Source organism: Neomonachus schauinslandi, chromosome 3, assembly GCF_002201575.2.
Source record: "Neomonachus schauinslandi chromosome 3, ASM220157v2, whole genome shotgun sequence".
Taxonomy (NCBI): domain Eukaryota; kingdom Metazoa; phylum Chordata; class Mammalia; order Carnivora; family Phocidae; genus Neomonachus; species Neomonachus schauinslandi.
Window position 1 is genome coordinate 154,827,634 of NC_058405.1, and position 21,578 is coordinate 154,849,211.

At 40.4% G+C, this 21,578-nt stretch overlaps 1 protein-coding gene across 1 annotated transcript in view; it reads right to left on the reverse strand.

Moving 5' to 3' along the window:
- Positions 1-21,578, reverse strand: part of HECW2 (HECT, C2 and WW domain containing E3 ubiquitin protein ligase 2) — a 225,631-nt gene that overhangs the window by 194,334 nt on the left and 9,719 nt on the right. The window lies entirely within an intron of this gene.

Sequence of the window (21,578 nt, forward strand, 5' to 3'; positions counted from 1 at the left end):
TATACATGACAAAAAATACATAGTAAATTATTACATGGAGAAGAGTTCAGAAATGTAATTTTTAAAGATTCACTGCATTATCTAGTAAAGGAGATAGAAATAAACATGTAACAACAGTCATTCTTATACATTTCTGGTTGCAACCTATGATTGTTTCAATCTTCTAAAGAGTAAGTTTTAAATGTTCAACATAAGCTATAAAAGCATCCCTATTGTTTCTCCTTTTGGAGAAATATGCCCCAAATCTCTAGAGATAGAGATTTGCCTACAGGCATTTCCTTAGGAGGTGACCAAGCTGAAATGGTTATAGAGATCAAGAAGGAAACAAGAATGAGTAAAAGTGGCCTGGTCAAGACCAAGACAATGTCCCCACCAGTTGCAGGAAATCGTTGTCCTGCAAATGTATTAGAGGCCAAGGTTTGCATATACTCCAATTCTAAAAACAAAAAACAACACTGCCTTTGTGACGTCTTCCACATGTAGAAGAATGGAACCGGCTTACAGTTTGGTGTGACAGAGGAAAGACATTGTCTCTGCTTTCTGCCCTTGAAGAACAAATGAAGGCATCCATAAGGTAGTGCCTAATATGACTCAGGTACCAGAGAAGTCTCACTTCTGAGAGTGGGCCTTCCGCTCACTTCCGGAAGAGCCTACTGATATTCACTTCCTGGGGCCACTGTGGACGTACCCCATTCACATCATCTTGATGACCTGCATCTATACACATCCGGCCGGTCTCTACAGACCTGCATTTGTTAAATCTTAAATTCTTTTGTGAGATGGGGAGCCAGCAGAGGATGAGGACATAAGTGAATTTGGGTTTTGTGGTTTTTTCTTTTTATTATTTTTAAAAAACATGCTAATACGTAACAGGTTTGCTAGCCCTCTACACAACTTTACAGGTCATTGTGACAGAACAGTCCTTCATCTCCTACCAAATGGCACAGCACATCCTTACTTGTAAACACTCAAGGCACTATTCCCATTTTTATTAAGGTACTCAGTCACCAAAATCTTTAGGTTATGGGTCTCCACTGACCTATTTAGTTACCATTTCCTTCATACATGCCAAGACATTGCTTTTCCAGTGGGGTCTCCTTCAAAACTCAACAGAATGTCCCAATACCACTGCTTTACCTGCTCATCCTCCCTGCTTACACCCAAACATGTTTACGGCAGGGCCAACTAGTGACACAAGGAGATGAAAAATAATAAGGACCAGTTTCCACAAAGCTCTAACAACCCTATACGAAGCATGCCTTTCCTGAAACACATCAGCAGGAAGCAGAGTTTTTCTTAAGAAGAGGAGGTGGTTTCAGGCAAGCAAAGGGGAAGGAAGGAGACACAGAAGGGGAAAAAAGTGGAAGTGTAGGGCCTGGGGGCGGAGAGAAGGATAAAATGGCCTGGGAAGTCAGTATCTGTCCATGGGATGAATGAGAGAGGACACACTGGCCTGGAAAGAATCTCGGCTGGATAAGAAGAACTCAAAATCTGAAGGAGAAGGCTAACAGTCAAGTTAAAAATTTTGAAAACAAACAATATGGCCGAGTTAGTGGGAGAAAATATTTTGATTATGCATGCACAGAAGCAGAGATACCCTGGCAAAATGTGACAGCTTAAATAAACATGTTAACAACTTCAACCAGGGGTGATGTTGTATAATTACTAGGTCTTTGTGAAAGCAAGAGATATTGCTATAGGTTTTAATAAATTTGGTGTTTCAGGATCTGGTAAAAGACATAGCAGTTAAGACTTAGAAATAGCTTGGCGGCGGGGCGGGGGGGGGGGGGGGGCAGTGTCCCTGGGTGGCTCAGTCGGTTAAGTGTCTGCCTTCGGCTCAGGTCACGATCTCAGGGTCCTGGGATCGAGTTCCGCATCAGGCTCCCTGCTCAGCGGGAGTCTACTTCTCTCTCTGCCTGCCGCTCCCCTTGTTTGTGCTCTCTCTCAAATAAATAAATAAAATCTTAAAAAAAAAAAAAAAAGAAATAGCTTGGATATAGGAAGGGAAAAGAAATCCCCTAAATGACTCATTTCCCAACCAATCCAATCCCACTCATTCTTTAAACTCTAATCAAGTACCCGATAAACTCTGTGAAGCCAGCTTTGGCTTTCAGTACAAAGTGGAATCTTTCTCTCTTAAACATACCATTTACTATCCACCACTCATTCTTCACCCAATCCTATGTCACTGTATACAGCTATGAATCTTTTGATATCTTGTCTCCCCATATCTTGTCTCTGCAGTTAGAATGAAAGGTTCATGGTATTCTACAGATTCAGGTGCTTCATTAACTCTGAGGAGAAATAAAAATAAAATAAAATAAAATAAAATAAAAATAGAGGAGAAATAAATTTTAAAAACAGAGATAGAAGTATGGCTTCCAAACCTACATATGTTTACAATCCAATGTTACTACATGATTTTGTTTCAATCAGCGGTGATGTATTGGCCAAAAAATCCATTCTTTTTGTTTGTTTGCTTTGTTTTATTTATTTATTTATATTTTTTAATTTAAATTCAGTTAATTAACATACAGTGTATTATTAGTTTCAGAGGTAGAGGTCAGTGATTAGTCTTATATGCCACCCAGTGCTCATTACATCACATGCCCTCCTTAATGTCTATCACCCAGTCACCCCATTTTCCCCAACTCTGTCCCCTCCAGCAACTCTCAGTTTGTTTCCTATGGTTAAGAGTCTCTTATGGTTTGTCACCCTCTCTGATTTTGTCAAAAAATCCATTCTTAATCTCAAAATGATCTTTATATTTGGGCCTTGACAGTTCTAGAGTTCCTCTCGAGGCACTGGTTCCCAAGTTGAATATGCAGACTCCAGAAGAATGCACTGATGTTCCAGGGACCTCTCCTCACCCAGGCCCATGCTCCCAAATATGAAGCATAATTTTTGGAGGCTACTTTGAAGATGTAATTTAATTTGTGATTTTTTAAATTTAATTTAATTTAATTTTGTTTTTTGTTTTGTTATGTTATGTTGTTTTGTTTTGTTATGTTATGTTGTTTTGTTTTGTTATATTATGTTATGTTATGTTATATTAGTCACCATACAGTACATCATTAGTTTTTGATGTAGTGTTCCATGATTCATTGTTTTTGTATAACATCCTGTGCTCCATGCAGTATGTGCCCTCCTTAATACCCATCACCGGGCTAACCCATCCATTCCTCTACCCCCCTCCCCTCTAAAACCCTCAGTTTGTTTCTTGGAGTCCCTAGTCTCTCATGGTTCATGATTTTTAAAAAGCAATTATATGTGAAAACATATTTATGTTATAAAGAGGTAAAATAAAACTTCAAAAAGTCATGCAGAATACTTTGGGCTAAATTTTCAGATACTAATGCTACTTATTTACCACCATCTATAGTAGAAATACTCTGGTACAAAACTGAGGGAAGCACAATTTTAAGTTTCCACAAAACTGAGAATAAAGTGCCAACTATAAGAACAGCAACTCATGATCAAGCTCTTCCTCCAAGTCAAATATGAACATTTATTCATTTCTTTTTCCAGTCCCATAAGAGTTATGGTGCCCATTTGACATATGGTGAAACTGTAAATTTACATAACCTGCCCAAGTTCAAGTCACTAATAGGTAACAAGGGTGGGATTTGAACCCAGGCCTATCAAACATTAGTGTTGTTGTTCTAACCAGACAGTCTCCTGAGTGGGACTGACAGATGCTTGGACTTGTAGACGCAATGAGTTTTCAAGAGAATAATTCAAATCATCAGCAAAATATTACATCTTTGAACAAACAGTTCAATAGCCCTTTACTGCCATGTCTACTGACATTTTCTAGATAAGAGAAGAGTAATATTAGATGCTGACAAGTTTTCAAGATAAGAAAGAGTCCTCTGGATTTAAATAAACTCCTAAAGTAGGTCCTAACACAGTGGGTACTCAGTACTGTATCATATATAATTGAATTATAAGAATAATTAATAATTGGAACCCCCTAGAATAAAAAATATGCCAGAATCTGGAAACATGGAGAATTTGTCTTATAAGAAATTAATTGGCTCCCTCCCTCAGGCTAGTTTTTCAGGAGCTTTTTCATGAATCTAAGAATAAAATCTCAAAATTTCAACAATTTTTCTAATCATAGTGAATAGTGTTTGGTGTTTTGTAACCTTCACTGTGGAATTCTTGAGGCCTTTCCAAAAGGGATAGCCTAATTATAGCTGCCAACATTGCAGAGAAAGTGCATCACTGCTGTTACATACATCAGCAAGGAAATGGGACAGACAGAGGAAGGATTTTCATGTTGGGGGAAGGAGAGTAGGGAATATGACTAATGCCTGCATACCTCTGGAAAAGATATAGCATTTTGCTCTTGAATGAAAAGATAAGCTTGTGTATTGTATTAAAATCAAGCCCTTTGACTGAAACAGGATAGCCTAGAAATAGTTCAGAAGCACGGGATACTTGAAACTGAAAATGTGCTTTCAAAGAGGTTATATTTATAAACCAAATATGCACAGGAAATTCTGTTATTCTACTTCTATTCCATAGCCTAAAGATCTGTATTGTCCTAGCACAAAGACCTTCTTGGACTGAAGCCCAGTCACAGTTGTTTACTTAAAAATCATGAAAACCTGACGAAAGACCATCTTTTTCCAGATAGCACCTTCCTGTAAAGATACCCTTCACTCACCTCCACGTCCAACACCAAATAGTGATTCTTTTGTCCTCTCTCTGACCACTATCCTGCATTCTTAGAAAATGCAAAATGCAAAGTTTAAAATAATTTCCTATTTTATATTCAACTTGTGTCTCCTTAAAGATTTTAATTTTCTATGAAACCTAAAAACGTATACAACTTCATCTGTAATATAGTCCCCAACCGCTCAGCACACTTGTAACCCTATCATTTGGGCAATTTCTAATTTAATTTCATGGTTAATAATGAAAATTTTAGTAAACTGATATGATGTTTCTGGAGGGATATTTAGCAGTATCTCTTAAATGTGCACATTCTTTGCCTCAGCAGTTCCATGCCTAGAAACTAATTTTTTATATTTTAATTTTTTTAAAGATTTATTTGAGAGAGAGAGAAAAAACACACTGGGGGGGAGGGGCACAGAGAGAGGGAGATAGATAATCTCAAGCTGACTCCAGCTGAGTGTGGAGCCCAACATGGGGCTCAATATCACATCCCTGAAATCATGACCTGAGCCGAAATCAAGAGTTAGATGCTTAACCGACTTAGCCACCCAGTGCCCCTATTAACTAATTTTTTAGAAATGCTGACACAAATGCTCAAAACTGTAAATGTAGAAATATTTATTGCAGTGCAGCATTGTTTGTAATACCAAATCTTGGCACCAACCCAAATGACCATCTACAGGACAATGGTTAAATAAATTACTGTGCAAACATATCAGGGAATGTTACAAAGAAGTTAAAAACAATGAATAGTGAGATGGATGAATGTTCAAGACACACTGCAAAGTAAAAACAAAAGCAATTTGCAGAAGAATATGCCTAGCATGATATTTTTTTGTTTAAAAGTATATTTGTATGTGCATATGTGCAAATGTGTCTATGTGTGTGTGCTGCTATATATAATCCATCATCAACACTGCTCATCTTCAGTAGAGAAAGGGAAAAAAATTGTATTGTTTGAAATTTTACAAAAATATAATCCTCTTGTAGCAAGTTTTAAATGGCATTTTTCTTTAAAAACTACCTTGGGAGCCTCAGTGGCTCAGTTGGTTAAGCATCTGCCTTCGGCTCAGGTCACGATCCCAGGGTCCTGGGATCAGGTCCCATACTGGGCTCCCTGTTCAGCAGGGAGTCTGCTTCTCCCTCTACCCCTCCCCCCTGCTCATGATCTCTCTCTCTCTCAAATAAATAAATAAAATCTTTTTTAAAAAAATTTAAAAAGGGCGCCTGGGTGGCTCAGTCATTAAGTGTCTGCCTTCGATCATCATCCCAGGGTCCTGGGATTGAGTCCCGCATTGGGCTCCCTGCTCGGCAGGAAGCCTGCTTCTCCCTTTCCCACTCCCCCTCTTATGTTCCTGCTCTCGCTATCTCTCTCTCTGTCAAATAAATAAATAAAATCTTTAAAAAAAAAATTTTTAATAAAAATAAAAAAATAAAAACTCTACCTCTAAAAATATGGGCCATCCCTTCTTACCAAACATTTCAAAATATCATGTCGGGTAACAACCTACCTTTTACAAGATGTTTAATACATGTGAATATACATACACAGATGTTTTAAAATGAAATACGGACATTTAAAGAGCATCCATTTGTACTCAGAGAAAAAGTTTTAATATTGAGGATGTATCTTCCTTCATCAACATGATTCCCAATGAAAAACAAAATTCCCTAGATAAAACTTTAAATCAAGGGATGGCTACTGTTCATAGGACCATCACATGGAGAGAGTACCCACAATAACTAGGCAACCCAAGGAGAGAAACTTACCATAATAACCTTAAGTTACTGAAGAAAAAAAAAAAAAAAAAAGAAATGGCAAGCTTTCATTAGAAATTCAATAATCAAGCAACTACATAGTACCTGACCATTTAATAGACCTTGGATTTAGTTTGGGTGAGGGGATAGTTTGCAGCAGTATATTTTTTATTCTTAGTCAAAGAAACTCTGGAACTGTTGTCCAACATGAGAATCCAAGTGAGAAATTTTAGTCATCCATGTACATGGTACACCTCCATACCATGGGTTACTTGAGCTGCGTTTGCTTTGTTCAGTCCCCCTTGGAGACACTATGCTCCCTAATGTTTTCATTTAACAGCTTTTTATCAGGGTGCAGAGTGCAGCATACTGAATGGAATGGTTTTCACGGTATCTCATACAAACTACTGCAGGGTACCTTTGACAAGAGCCCAGAACAATGCCCCTGCCCCCCCACCCCACCCCCCGCCTCCGAAGAAAATAAAAATACCTGTAAGAGAGCAAACAAAATTTCTGTGGCCAACAATTTAATTTGGGAGTCTGAATGCTTATTATGAAGGAAACTTAAATATTTGTAAACCAAATAGAGTTAGAATTAACTAACATATGGACCTCTTTGCCTTGGGATTTTTATTCTTGGGTAGCTCTCCCCAGCTGATGACCTGTTTTAACTGTGCCATGTAGGGCAGAACCAGTACAAAGGAAAAGCCAGGAAGTACCAAATAGCCACAGGCTGCCACAAGGAAGCTCAACTAACTGCTGTATTTTGATTCTTTATTTGACAGTTGATATAATGGGCAAGAAAGTGTTTAATAGATATTTTTTAGGGAACTTAATCATACAACTAGAGCAACAGATCGCTAAGTGTTTCTGCTTTTTGCATGTACCTGGGTATACACATGGACTATTAAATAGACTTGTAGGCAAAGGAAGACTCTGCCATTATAAAATTCACCTCAGCATATGAAAGAGATTTGGTAAGTGCAAATCTTCAGATCTTCAAGATGCCATAATTTTTAAAATATCCTTTCAAAAAGACATTTATACTATGCAGCTCATTTCTGCAAAATGTGACTTGATTACAAAGTCCTCAGCAACTTACGAGATTTATTTTAGGAGACTGAGTCACTTCCCCCAAAGTTTTACAGCTATCTCTTGTCAGTGAAAAAATTCTAAGGCCTGAAAGCTCTCAAGGAAATGAACCAAAACATTCTGGAAAGTTCATTCTCCACAGGGAAGATAAGATAACCATGGCTTTAAGACCAGTAGGTAAAAGGAAATACACAGGGAAGAAGAATGGCAGAATGTAATAGAACCTCAGATCTTTGAAAGAAATTTTTAGGGGCACCTGGGTGGCTCAGTCATTAGGCATCTGCCTTTGGCTTGGGTCATGATCCCAGAGTCCTGGGATCGAGCCCTGCGTCGAGCTCCCTGCTCCACAGGAAGCGTGTTCTCCCTCTCCCATTCCCCCTGCTTGTGTTCCCTCTCTCACTGTGTCTCTCTCTATCAAATAAATAAATAAAATCTTAAAAAAAAAAAAAAAGAAATTTTTAAAAATAGAGACATGTCAGGGCGCCTGGGTGGCTCAGTCGGTTAAGCGTCTGCCTTCGGCTCAGGTCATGATCCCGGGGTCCTGGGATCGAGCCCCGCATCGGGCTCCCTGCTCAGTGGGAGGCCTGCTTCTCCCTCTCTCACTCCCCCTGCTTGTGTTCCCTCTCTGACTATGTCTCTCTCTGTCAAAAAAATAAATAAAATCTTTAAAAAAAAAAAAAAATAGAGACATGTCTGTCTCCCAGCTTACTAAATGTAGCCAGATTGTAAGCCAGACATTTTTTCAAATTCTCAGGTTGCATATCAAGCATGTCCTACTTCAACACCATACTATCAACATTTTTTTTTTTAGGATTTTATTTATTTATTTGACAGAGAGATAGACAGAAGAGCACAAGCAGAGGGAGTGGCAGAGGGAGAGGGAGAAGCAGGCTCTGCACTGAGCAGGGAACCCGATGCGGGACTCGATCCCAGGACCCTGAGGATCATGACCTGAGCCGAAGGCAGACGCTTAACCATCTGAGCCACCCAGGCGCCCACTATCAACATTTTCTATAGCTTCTAGAATTTCTTTTAAAATTATGTTATATAAATGTGGTTTCGGCCTCATATTCACCTAAGATCAATGCTTTAGGTGACATTTGGCTTTAGTAATATACAATGGAATGACTAATTGGCTGTGGCTGCTTAATCCTGTTATATTATTAGGTTTTTACTATAGGCAATTAAGTTCCAGGGAAAAGTCTTCTGTTTGAAGCCAACAATAAACTGCTTTCTTACAATTGGACTGTCTGTAGCAACTTGCAATATCCACACTTGATTCATTGTTGATGGATGCGGAGATGCCTGGTACTGGAATATGAGACTGAGTAGGAGTCCCACTGTATTCTTTAATAGCTGAAAAGCATAATTCTCCCTATGACTCTCCCCACAAACGTTTACTTACTTGCCCAAAGTACTAGTCATGCTTCTTTGTGCCATGCCTGCTAGGGTTATGTAGAAATAAAGAAATTTTTCGAAGTCTCTTCCTAGGTCTTTTAGTAGAAGAAAATGATGTTCTCATTTCCCAACATCCAATAAACCTGTCCTGACCAAGCAGGAAGGTTCAAAGGGTATTCTAAGGCCTCTCCTAGTCAAAAGTTTATAACCGAAAATGTAATGTTAATTTTTTTATGGTAAAGAAACCCTCAAAATACTCATATTAAATCCCAGGGGGCCTGGGTGGCTCAGTTGGTTAAGCATCTGCCTTTGGCTCAGGTCATGATCCCCAGGTCCTGGGATCGAGTCCCGCATTGGGCTCCCTGCTCCGTGGTGGGGAAGCTGCTTCTCCCTGTCCCTACCACTCCCCCACCCGCTGCATGCTCATGCTCTCTCTCTCTGCCTGAAATAAATAAATAAAGTCTTTTTTTAAAAAAAGAAAAGAAATGGATTTTCACTCCTGTAATTTTCTTGTATCATCTTGGAAATTGTTTTCTGTCTTTGGGCATATTTCTGCACTCAAACACCTACCTCCTCATCTTCTAGCTCACCAGCTCCAGTGATCTCACTCCAGAAATCCTTCTGTCTCAGGTCTTTCATTTCATTTCCTCCATCAGTCACCCCCAAGTCATCAAAGTCCTCCTTATCCTGCTAGATTCTTTGATCCATTCTTATAATCACCCTCTAACTCCATCTTCCTTCTCTCCTTCCACTGCATCCCATGATAAAGCTCAACAGTAATTAAACCCAGCCACCTACTTAGACCATCACTGTAGCCCAACTGGTAGAAAAGTAAAATAAAACCGAATACAAAGACACTCTCTGGTCTGCCCTTCAACTCATGACCACAGATCTTCCATGGGAGTCAGTACTGCCAGGCAACCTTGCTACACTTCTCTACTACACGTACTCTCTCACTTCCCTAGATGACTATGTCACATGTTCACCCCTCTCCACCACCTCCGAATGCATACAAGCAGAAGCAGACCCACCACTCACCTGCCTCTAGACACATCTTTGCTACATTGCCTCCACTCTTCTAGGTGAAGTGCCTCTGCTCCTGTTGAAGTCCAAGCCCCCAACTTGTGCCCTAAATCCCATCTGCTCTCATCTTTTCAAGGATTTATCTCTTGTGAGCATCCCCTCTCCTGAGTCATCAGTATCATCTGGACAATGTCTACTAGATCATATCCACTAATGAAAAACCTAAAAATGCCTTTGCTTTATTCTGAATGCCCCTGTTGGCACTCCCCATTGCTTCACCCCCTTCACAGTGAACTTGTCAAGACACCAACGATCTCCATTCCATGCTGCCAAGCCCAATGCTCATTACTTTTTGCCACCCATGGTCACTACTCTTACAGTCCTTGGCCTCTCAGCTCTAACCAGCACTGTGGATTACTCTCTCCTACTTGATTATACTCTACTTTTTTCTCAGAGCTTTCAGGAATGTCCTTCACATGGTTTTCTTTCCTGGCCACACTCTCTTGGACTTCTGTGACTCTTTCTGCCCTCTGCGCAGCCTCCATCCTAGACCCCCTTCTAGGTGGTATAGTGATGGACTCTCTCAGGGCAGCTTCCTCCAGCTCCATCGATTTGTTAATGATTCCTAGATTCCAGATTCACGGACCTAACTTCCTTCTTGACATTTGCACCTGCGTCTAATAGGCATGTCTAATTTGACACAGATAAAATAATTCTTGACTCCCTCTTCTATTCCTCCCCATTCCCCCAGTTACTCCTCCCTCACTTAATTGAACTACTCTGGTCAAGAATTAAGGAGCTACCCTAGATTCTTTTCTTTCCCACATTACCCAATACTGAACCATGAGGAAATTCTCTTGATACTACCTTCAATAATATCCTATATACATTCTACTCCTATCAGCCTCTCTGCTATAAGCCCAGGATAAGCTCATATTCTCTCACCTTCACTGTCACAAGACTTTGACCTACGATTCATTTTCCACCAGCAGCCGAAGTGATCTTCTAAAAAATCAAACCTTGTTACTCTGCTAGTTAAAATCCTTCACTGGTCTCCCCTGTACTTCAGATAAAACCTGAACTCCCTATGATGGCTTACAAAATTATCTGCGATCCAATGTATCTATTTCTCTGACCCCCAGGATGTCCTATTTGTCCCTTATCCACTGTGCTCTAGCAACACTGGTCCTCTCTCCGTTCCTGAAACCTGCCGCTAGTTCCTGCCTAGGGCTTATGCTAGAACCGTTCCTTCCTATCTCTGATATTTGCATGGCTTGTTCCTTCTTGTCATTTAGCTTAAAAGTCACCTTTCAGAGAGTTTTTCCTGACCCAACATAAAGTCTATGCAATCACTCTTATCATATTACCCTGTTTTATTACCTGCATTGTACTTACTTGAAATATTACCTGGTATTTTTTTTTACTTTTAAAAATTTTTTTATCTTTCCCCTCTCGAATATAAGCTCCACAAACAGGGGCCTTCTCTGTTTAATTCACTGTTGTATTTCAGGACATGGACACAGGTGCTCAATAAATATTTGGGTGCTCAATAAATATTTGATAATGGATGCTTTTATAGAGAGCTTCGTCAAAGAATATGAGCTTTCTGGCTAAAAAAAAAAAAAAAAAACAGTTACCTGCTTCCAAAATGAAAATAATATACTTGCATTTGTGTAGCAGACAATACTTTCAAAGCACTTTCATAGACAATTTGTTCAATCTTCCCAATAGCCTTTTAGGAGTTTACCATGATTCTTCCTTTCTCCAACACAGAGAGAAAGATGCTAAATGGTTTATACTGGGTTACACAGTCAGACATCACAGTGCTGGGACCAAAACCTAATGGCTGGACTCCTTGCTCAGTGCTCTTCTTGCTAAGCCCAAGTTAACAAATGAAAACATATATTAAACTGAGCCCCTCTGCCATCACGTGCTCTGTGTATGTGCTGTTCTTAGAAGATTATGCTGAAGTTATCTGTTCACATGTCTCTTCTCTCACAGGGTACATGTTCCTAGAAAACCAAGCTGATGTTTTATTCATCTGTGTATTCCCAGTGCCTAGCACGCTGCCTGGCATGTTGTAGGTGTTTAAATGCTTGTGGAATTAACTGACACTCACATCAGAGCCAAGTCTTCCTCTCGATACAAAACAGGTGGGTTATTCTCTATCTCAATACTGAGGATTTCACCCTGCCCATATTAAAAACCTGGAATGATTCTTTTTCTGAAAAGCCTCCAGTCTCACATCATCCAGCACTTTCTGAGTCCTTTCGTGGACAACTTAAGGACAAGAAGTTGCAGGAGGTTAAACAAGTCCTGGGCAGTTCTCCAAATCAGTACTTCAATTCATACTCTACTTCTTAATAGAAACAAAGGGCATGTAGAAAATCACTCATTCACATTCATTCAATCTGAAGTCAAAAGCATGACATTCCATGCCCTGAATGTGCAAATAGTCATCATTCAAATAGTCATAATGGTGTAATGGAAAAAAACACTGAATGGAGTATCAAGAACCACAGGTTAGGATCCCAAACGACTCTCAACAGCTGTGTGGGTTTGTGCAGGCTTCAATCAGTCTCTAAGTTTCCTCATATATAGTATATGAGTGACAATTATCTTTAGGGCCCTTCCAGCTCTAGAATCTGTTCTTCTGTTAGCAGTCCTGATTACGATGACATTGTCCCCTGTATCCTATCCCCTCCAGTCTCTCAACTCAAAATAGCTAGATGAAGGAGTGCCATAACTAGGTTTAGGTGCAGTGGTAATGATCAAGTATAAATAAAATGAATGACTAGATGGATGGGATTTTCCTAACAGGAAATGCTCCATGAACCAAAAACTAGGCAGCACCAAGAAATTGAACAATCTTTCCTCCATTTGCAAGAGCAAGGTTTGGTACCACTGCAGTCTGATGTATTCAGCCAGGCATGGGCAAACCTGGTCATAGTTCTAAAGTTCCCAGGATCTCTTAATCATCGAGTTGCATCAAAGAAAGTTTCCAAAAGCCTCCAGTGGGTTCAAGAGTTTCCTTTAGACTTAGGCTAAAGGCCCACAGAGCATTCCTGGCCATATTTGTCAAGCAGGTGCTACTTTCTATCTCCTGTTGCAGTGGTGAGGTTCAAAAGGAGCCCACTATGCATGAGGGCAGGAATGAAAAGCGCCATGTTGCCAGAATAAGACTTAAAAGAAGTACATGCCCTAATACCAGAGTTTCAACCTCAAACCAGGGCCACCATCCTTAGCTTATTTATATAGTAAGTCCCTTAAAGGTAGAGGCTGTGTGTTACCCATAAAACCTGGCATAAGAACCATGAAAGATTTGCTGAAGTGAATTGCCTGGTTTGGTAGAGTTTGGGGTTCATAAATCTGAGGTTGCTATTTGGGCAACAAATAACATCTAGTTAAATGTTTATCCCAGATCAGTAAAGGATGCGTAAGAATAACTGCTCCTGACAAATCAGCACAGACTTATCCTCTGATACTGGATGGTGTCATCGTGCACCATTTGATCATGAAAAGATAGAAATGTTCTTGTTGTTCTTCCAAGCGTTCTCTTGTCTGGATGCAAGGATTTGTAAAGATTATCATCATTCCACCGTCTTGCTCTTCAAAATACAAGTGTGCATAACACACTTGGGGTAAAGTATTTAATTGGTAAATGTCAAAAGTGCATTTGCACGTAATCCTAAAAGTGACAAGAAGTAGAATATCACCCAAGAGGACTAATTTGTCAGTATGCTGACAGCCAGATTTTGAAAACTTCCGTCAGAGAGCAGAACTTAAAAATAGATGAATGGTTTAAGCATAGGATGAATTCTAGAAAATGACCATCTCTGTCCAATCTAACTCATAGTAATAGATCTTTAAGAGATTTTGGGAAAGAAAGGGGGGATGGTTATTTGGGTCCATCTGCTGTGTCTAACCAGATCAACACACCTAAACCACTGGAAAAATTCCTAAAGTTCCCTAGGAATATTGGATCCCACAAAATCTTGGGAATTCAGTCTAGGCCTAAAAACATTCTCTAAATCAACAATATTCTGAATCTAAAGACTAGAAGAACATTTCAGATGCAACAACACATCACAGAATTCATTGTAGGTCAAACTGAAATACAACCTATCAGACACCGAATCTCAGTTTTCCTTTTAAAATGCTCATTGATTCAACAAATTCATACTGAATTTGATGTGGGTACTGAGCATGGAGGATCCAAATATGATTAAGACATGGTCAGCCTCTCTGCTTATGGTATATAGCGGAAGGCACAAACCCACAAATGGCAAAGATAGAGTGTGCTAAGGGCTGTGATAACAGCCCACCCAGATAAATACGGACTCTGAGCTCCAAATGCCATGAAAGGCAACAGCTCAGCTGGAGGCAGCAGCATCTTTTAATTAAGGGCCAGGGGCTGTGGTGAATTCAAATAGTGCTTTCTTTTTAGTGGGTGCTACCATTTCTAAAGGTGACAATTTTTTTTCTGGTCAGAAGAACTTAAAAAAAAAAAAAAACCCACAAAGTAGTAGAAGTTTAAAAAAGCAATCCAGGTTCCATATAAAGGCCTTGTGGAAAGGAGGACAGCCTTGACAGACTCAGGGTGGCAAAGTCCAGACATCTAGGGCTCTGTACATAAAAAGAGACACACCAGACAGTGTCCAAGCACGGGAGACGGTGGTGTGAGGTGGGGGTGCGGGCTTGGCTGAAGTACAAAGAGAGAAAAGGGGCAGCCTGGCATGGCCTTAAAGCTCCTGAGGAGGAAATTTAATTTGAAATTTACTATGAGTTTGATCAAAATTACCCTGGAAGATCAGGCTATGCAGTTTAAGAATTCTTATTTAGTTACAGTCCCAGTATTTAAACAAATACCTATTGTATTCATTTCCTAGCGCTGCCATAACAAAGGTAACAAAGTACCATAAACTGGGTGATTTGAACAACAGAAATTTCTTGTCTCACAGTTCAGGAGGCTGGAAGTCTGCAATCAAGCATGGACAGTTACTTCCCAATGAGTGCTATGAGGGAAGGATCCGTTCCGGGCCCCTCTGCCTGGCTTGGACATGGCCATCTTCATGTTCATATGGCATGCTCCCTGTCGGGCATGTCTTTATTCAGATCTGCCCTTTTCATAAGGACAAATCATGCAGATTAAGGCCCACCCTAATGATGTCAATTTTAACATGATACCACTGTGAAGACCCCACAAAAAGCATAAAACTTTAGTTCAGCCTTCTTTTCCACTAATTTGGAGCTCTCCCTTTATTCTTTGAGTTTACCATACCTATAAAGACTGCACACACCATCCCTCACTTCCCTGTAAGTTCATGCTGGTCTCTGGAGGAAGGCCAAAGTCAGTCTTAGGAACAGGTGGCCTTATTCCCATCACTCTGTGCCTCCTGCATCAAGGACTGAGGCAGGATCTGCCTCAGTTTCTTGTCTGTTGTTGGTGATGATCACACTGTATTGCACCTCTGCTCCCAGCTATAGCCCACCAATGCCGTTAAAAAGCACTGAGAACATAGTCCCTGATTTTCTCTTCTGCGCTGCTTTTGAGTGAAATGCTTTGCTTTTCCATAAATAGTTCAGAGCCTAATGCCACATGCGTATTTCTTCAAAAGTGGTTCTCTCCAGGGTACTTGAGCACAGCTATCAGTTAACGCAGACTGACTGAGAAGCAAGGCAAAGCGAGACTTTGACATAGAAACAAGAGACCAGAGAAAGGCAACATTTGCCCAGCAGTACCATTTTCTACCCCACTTTGCCCATTGCAGTCAGCTCAGTGACTCCTTTGAATCAAAGACTGAAAACATGTCCAGGCTCCATTCCTGTACCATCTCAATTGGCAACCTGACAATCAAACCGAACAAATCCCAACAGTGTCTTCTCCACTTCAAACACCAGACAGTGTTTAACCCCATTGCCAATAAAGTTTTATAACTGGGTATTACATTCAGCAAGCGGGACTCACAGGATAAAACTGAAAACAATGTTATTCTTCCACCCTGCTGCCTGTTGTGATCTCCTCTGGGGGACTAGCTCTTTGCTCACCACAGGATGAAAGGACGAGAGCAGGCCCCCTTGACTCTTCTGGTCATTTTGAGATGAGGAAAAGTCTTCTGGTCACATCAAGCCACAAAAATGTTCACTTTTACAAAGAAAATGTCCAATCCTATGTCACAGTTAAACCTCCAAACTTCGGTCAAAATAAAATCTTCTCTGTCTTAGCTAAGGCCTGCTTCAGGCAGAAAGCCTTCAGAAAGGAAGGGAGCTGCAGCTGGATTCTCTCCTTTCCACCAGTCTCTGCCTCTCTCAGGATATCAGTGGGGTGGAAGAAGGAAAGGTTAGGAGGCATGATTGAGTTGGCACTGTCACAATCTGGTGCCGGCATTCTGTGAGCCTAGACTTTCTCTCTCCAGAGAACAGTTCCTGGGTTCTGGAGAGATACCCCATTTTTGGGGATTCTCACCTGCAGTTTCCTTGCTGTGGTCACTTACAACCCTCTTTCCCCCAGATGATGGCACTCTCAGAGCACACCTGGACTCTTTCTGGCAAGGTCTTCTGCCCTGTCCCTCTGAATGACCCCCGGGGAACATGAGCTCCTCAGGATAGTGTTTAGGAGCAGGCATGCCAGTGACCCCACACCAGCTCTGTGGTGGGCAGACCCCAACTCTTGTCCACCAGAAACACATATTCTTGTCCTAGCAGCTCAGGCAGTGTGGCCCATGGCCAACGAGCCATGCCCACTCTTTGTGCCAGCCACAGCTTCTTGCCTTTAGAGTTGTCAAGCATGGATCAGACACCAGTCCAGGGTGTCCCTCACACAGCAGAGGACGCTCATGAAGCCGTCGGGGCAGGTGCCCTGACACTTGACTTGATGTGGAGGCATTAAATGAGATAAGATATGTAAAGCACTTAGCTTAGTGCCTGGCAAAAATAAACTTTTATTTATTAAATATTTGACAGTAATGTGGAACATGGATTGGACTAGAGTATGTCAGACTAAGGACATGACTTAGAGAGACACGAAATGAGAATCAAAAGATGTGACAGTGTCAGGAAACATGGCTAACTTAACCATGAAAGTAGGATAGGAGGCAAACTCTCAAGTGATTTTCAACCCTGAGAGACTTTTAAAAATGGCATTTCCACTAACAAATATAGGAAATGAAGAACCAGTGTGGCATGCCAGTCATTTTGTTTTGAACAAGCTGAGTTTGAAGAGCGAGTAGGATATTCAGAGAGAAGTGGTCTTGGGAGCTTTAGACAGAGGCTGGTGTTAAGTAGTGGGCTGCTAGCAAACTGAGGGCAAGGCACAGCCCTGATGTGCCGTGTTCACCCCTTTCTGTGGCGTCCATGCTCTCCTCACAGCTGCCACCAATGTGAGGGCCCTGAATGCAGAAATACAAGAAGATGGGCAGACTTGGCTCTTGGGGGCCAGGAGGGTACAACCACCCTTGGTTAGCAAGAAAGCTTTCTGCCTAGACTGGCTAAAAACTGGGAGTGAATGAAATCATTCAAGGAAAGAGGTTTTAAAAAGAAGAAAATTCACTTACAAGAGGATCAGAAAGGAGTTTCAGTAAAGAGGAAAGGAACAAATGGCCAGAACACTGGGGGATCCAGGAGACAGGGTCACAGCCAATGAAGAAGCAGCCTCAGACAGTGGGTGCAGTAGGCAGTAGCTGAGGCCAGGGCGGCAAAGACTGACAAAAGGTCTGGTGTGGGATTTTCCAGTTCCTGCAACTTGCAAGTACATGGCTTTAGAACACAGGAGGGGCACAGGGGTCCTCCTGTCACCTCTTATAAATAAGAATTCCACAATAGTTTAGCTTTCTTAAGAGAGTTATTGAAGTAGTTTTGAAATATTTGACTATCTGAAGAATATGTGGAATATTTCAGCTCATGGACACTTACAGGTGTTGGTCACATCTACCTTTAGGAAAAAATTAATTTGTCAGTTACTGTTTAAAGAAAGATGAGTAGGTTTGATATTTTATGGCAAAGGAGCTTTTGTACCGAAAACAATCCTATTAGATCATCTCAGCCTTTCCCTATGCCCAGAGTTTGTGTACGCACTCAGCCCTTGGATTTAAAACCCCAAAGAATGCGAGCTGCACTGGAAAGGAAAAAGCAGAAGTAACAGAACAGACAGTATTTATGTGTATCTGAAACACTGCGACAGCTCTAAAAAAATGAAACTCTTTCACTGAAGTATTGCTCAAAGGGACAATAAGTATTGGGGGAATATTTTAGACAGTGCTAAAAAAACTAGCAAAAACAACTTAGAAAATAAGTCTCTATGGGCCTCCAGTTAAGGAAGTGACTCATCATACTCTACTGAACCTTCAAAGATGAAATGATGTTCGAGGGAGGCACGGCAAATGCGCATTTAACATATTCTGGTGGAACCACGCACGTTCCGTTGGTACAAAAGAAGAGATTGAGAAAGAGGATGATCTAAATTGCACAGGAGCCTTTCCAGACCCTGAGTGTGTGCCCCAACAGGGAGTATGAAATATGCAGTTCTTTCAAGGATCCCACCAGGCTGAGTGGAAATTCAGTTTTAAATGATAGGGCTTGGGGGATATAAAAACAGCTCCTAAACACAAGCCAACTTCTCCTCTGGCACTCAATCTAAGACAGGAGTCTATTCCAATACTGGAAGAAAAACCGGCTGTGTTGAACTCGTTAAGTCTTATTGCCTTCCTGGGGTTTTTTGAGGGTAATTTTAGCTATACTCAAAAATCACCTGCAGGGATTGACTTTAGCACCTAACTCTCTTTAAAAAGCAACCCCACTGTGGAGGAAATTCCTATTAAACACTGTATTTTTTCCAACTATTTTACTGAGCAATCATGGGAATATTACTAAATCCATCCAGGCCCTCCGTTTCTGATTTGTAAAATGAGGCCAGGAGAGTAAATGATCATTAATTTCCTATCCAACTCTAAAACCTCCATGCCTCTAAGTTTTAAAATAAACTTCAACAGATGGATCATCTATTTAATGATTCCAGATGATGAAAAATGCAGTACTTCACTAGCAGCATTCGATTTCCTTAAATAAATCATACCGTTTCCTTATATTTGAGTGAAATTTATGTAAAATGAGGAATTCTGGAGGTTCCATCCAGAGCATCACAAAACACAAAGATGACAATGTTGCTGCTTATCTTAGCAGTATTACTCTAGTTAGACTTTACAACTAATAATAATTTTTTAAAAGTAGTTTTATTGGTTTCATGGTGCTCCTCCATTCAGGCAAATGAATCACATGATGAACTAGCAAATTCTAAGTTACCTGACAGATGCTGACCTGTAACCTTGCTCAAATCAGCGGTTACACTGGGGCATGTGTATACACAGTTCACCTTGTTTATCTCCTTGAAATGGCTCAGGAATGACGGGGTTTGGCAGCTAAGTGAACAGAGGAAAAATGACTGTCACACAGCCCAACACTAAAAATTTAACCTCCTCCAGATGTTCGCTGAATTCTTAAGGCTTTCCTTTTTGCATGGAATGTCTTATCCTATCCAAAATATGCCACAGACTTACACTTAAAAAAATCTATTTGGATGCTTTTGGAAGGTATATAAATATTTAAAATCCTACTAGTTAACTTAATATAAATTCTCAGTTGGGAATTTCACGTTTTTTTTTTTAGATTAGCCTTACAGTAACATATTTGCTTCTAATATTATAGTTTAGTGCTATAATTATGGTCCCCAAAACAGTCATACTTATTTTTGTAGAGTAAAAAGATGATCAATCGGGGTGCCTGAGTGGCTCAGTCGTTAAGCGTCTGCCTTCGGCTCAGGTCATGATCCCGGAGTCCTGGGATCGAGCCCCACATCGGGCCCCCTGCTCTGCGGGGAGTCTGCTTCTCCCTCTCCCACTCCCCCTGCTTGTATTCCCTCTCTCGCTGTGTCTCTCTGTCAAATAAATAAAATATTAAAAAAAAAAAAGATGATCAATCATTCTTTGACCCATCGAAAATTTTATAACAGCATTTGTTTATAGATGTGTAATAGTTATGTTGTGAATATAAAGGTGATATATTTCAGAATGTCAAGAACGCTATAGATATTCTTCATGCCAAAAGACACACAACCTTCAGAAAAACACCCGTGACTTCTTAGAGCAGCAAACGCCTATTTTTGCAAACAAGGGACTAAGAAAGAACAAAAAAGAATGAGAGTATAAAGCACTAACCACACTGAATTCAGGGAATAAATTCATTTCCATTTAAACACACCGTGCTTTCCATATTGAAAATAGAACCATGGGTAAAGAAAGAGGAAGCAAAAGGCCAATATATTGTATAATAATTGAAAAAAAACTGGAATGACAGTTCCTCAACTATGATCTCAAATACAGATATTTTAAAAATTCTTTCAGATGCCTGGTACATAATAAATTCCTAATATTGTTGAAGAAATAAATGAGTGAATGAATACCAAAACTGATCTGTTGCATAAAATCATTAGGAGAAAACGATAGAATATGGAATAAATCTCCAATAGGAAAGTACTCACTATTCCGTCATAATTGCCCTAGCCAGAAACCTACTCTTTAATGAAATTAATTAATCCACATGAATAATGCAGCACAGAGAGCTGGATGAGGTGCTCAGGATACAAAATGAACAGGACACAGTTAAGGAGTTAAGAGTGCACCCGAAGGGACAAACATGGAAAAAGACAAATTACAATACACTGTAATTGGCACTGAAACAGTGATATGAAAAAGTTCCTAAGGAAGCAGGAAAACAGACTGATTGCCTGGAACAGTTAGGGGGCACATCATGGAGTGGGTGACTTCTGAATCCTATCTAAAAGGATCCACAGAAGTCAGCCAGGCAGAAAAAGGAATAGGACAAGAGGTGCAATCTTCAAGTAAAACAGATGTAACCCCTTCATGAGAAAGATGTGACATGCATATGAAATTTTCCCCTCCTAGAATGACTTTCTCTCATGTGAATACCAAAAATAAAAAAAGTCCTATTTGATGATAAGTCTAAATATCACCTTCTTAGTGAAGCTCTTTCTATACATTACCTGTCCCTGAACCCATCTCAGGCTTTAAACCATTCCTTCTCCATGCTCTCATGGTCTCTGTAATATTCTGAACACACTGCATCATTCTACCTATCTCACACCCCACCAAAATGTGAGCTGATTCATGTTTGTACCCCATTGCCTACTGGCAGACAAACAGCAGGCTCTCAACAAATGTTTCGGTGGTGTTGTGGTTACCACCTATGAAAAAACCACCCTGCATATACTTCACAAATGTCATCTTGTTTCATCTTCCTTGCAAATTTATGAGGTTGATACTATTCCCATTTTTACACAGGAGGCTGAGCCAGAACTTGAATCCAGATCCATCCCATATCCCCTCTCCAAAACCATCCTTTTTGCCACTCTACTACCCGATGCTGAGGTTAATGGATCCACTGGACTCTACCCAGTTCAAGCTCTGTATGTAATTAAGGCATTAGTGTGGGTCTTCTAATGATTTTATGAACTACAGTAAATTGAGAAAATGTGATCATTTGTTGCTTCATAAATTTTTATGTAGGAAAAGAAACATTAGGCTTCCTCAATGAGCATGCATACACTGGGAGTT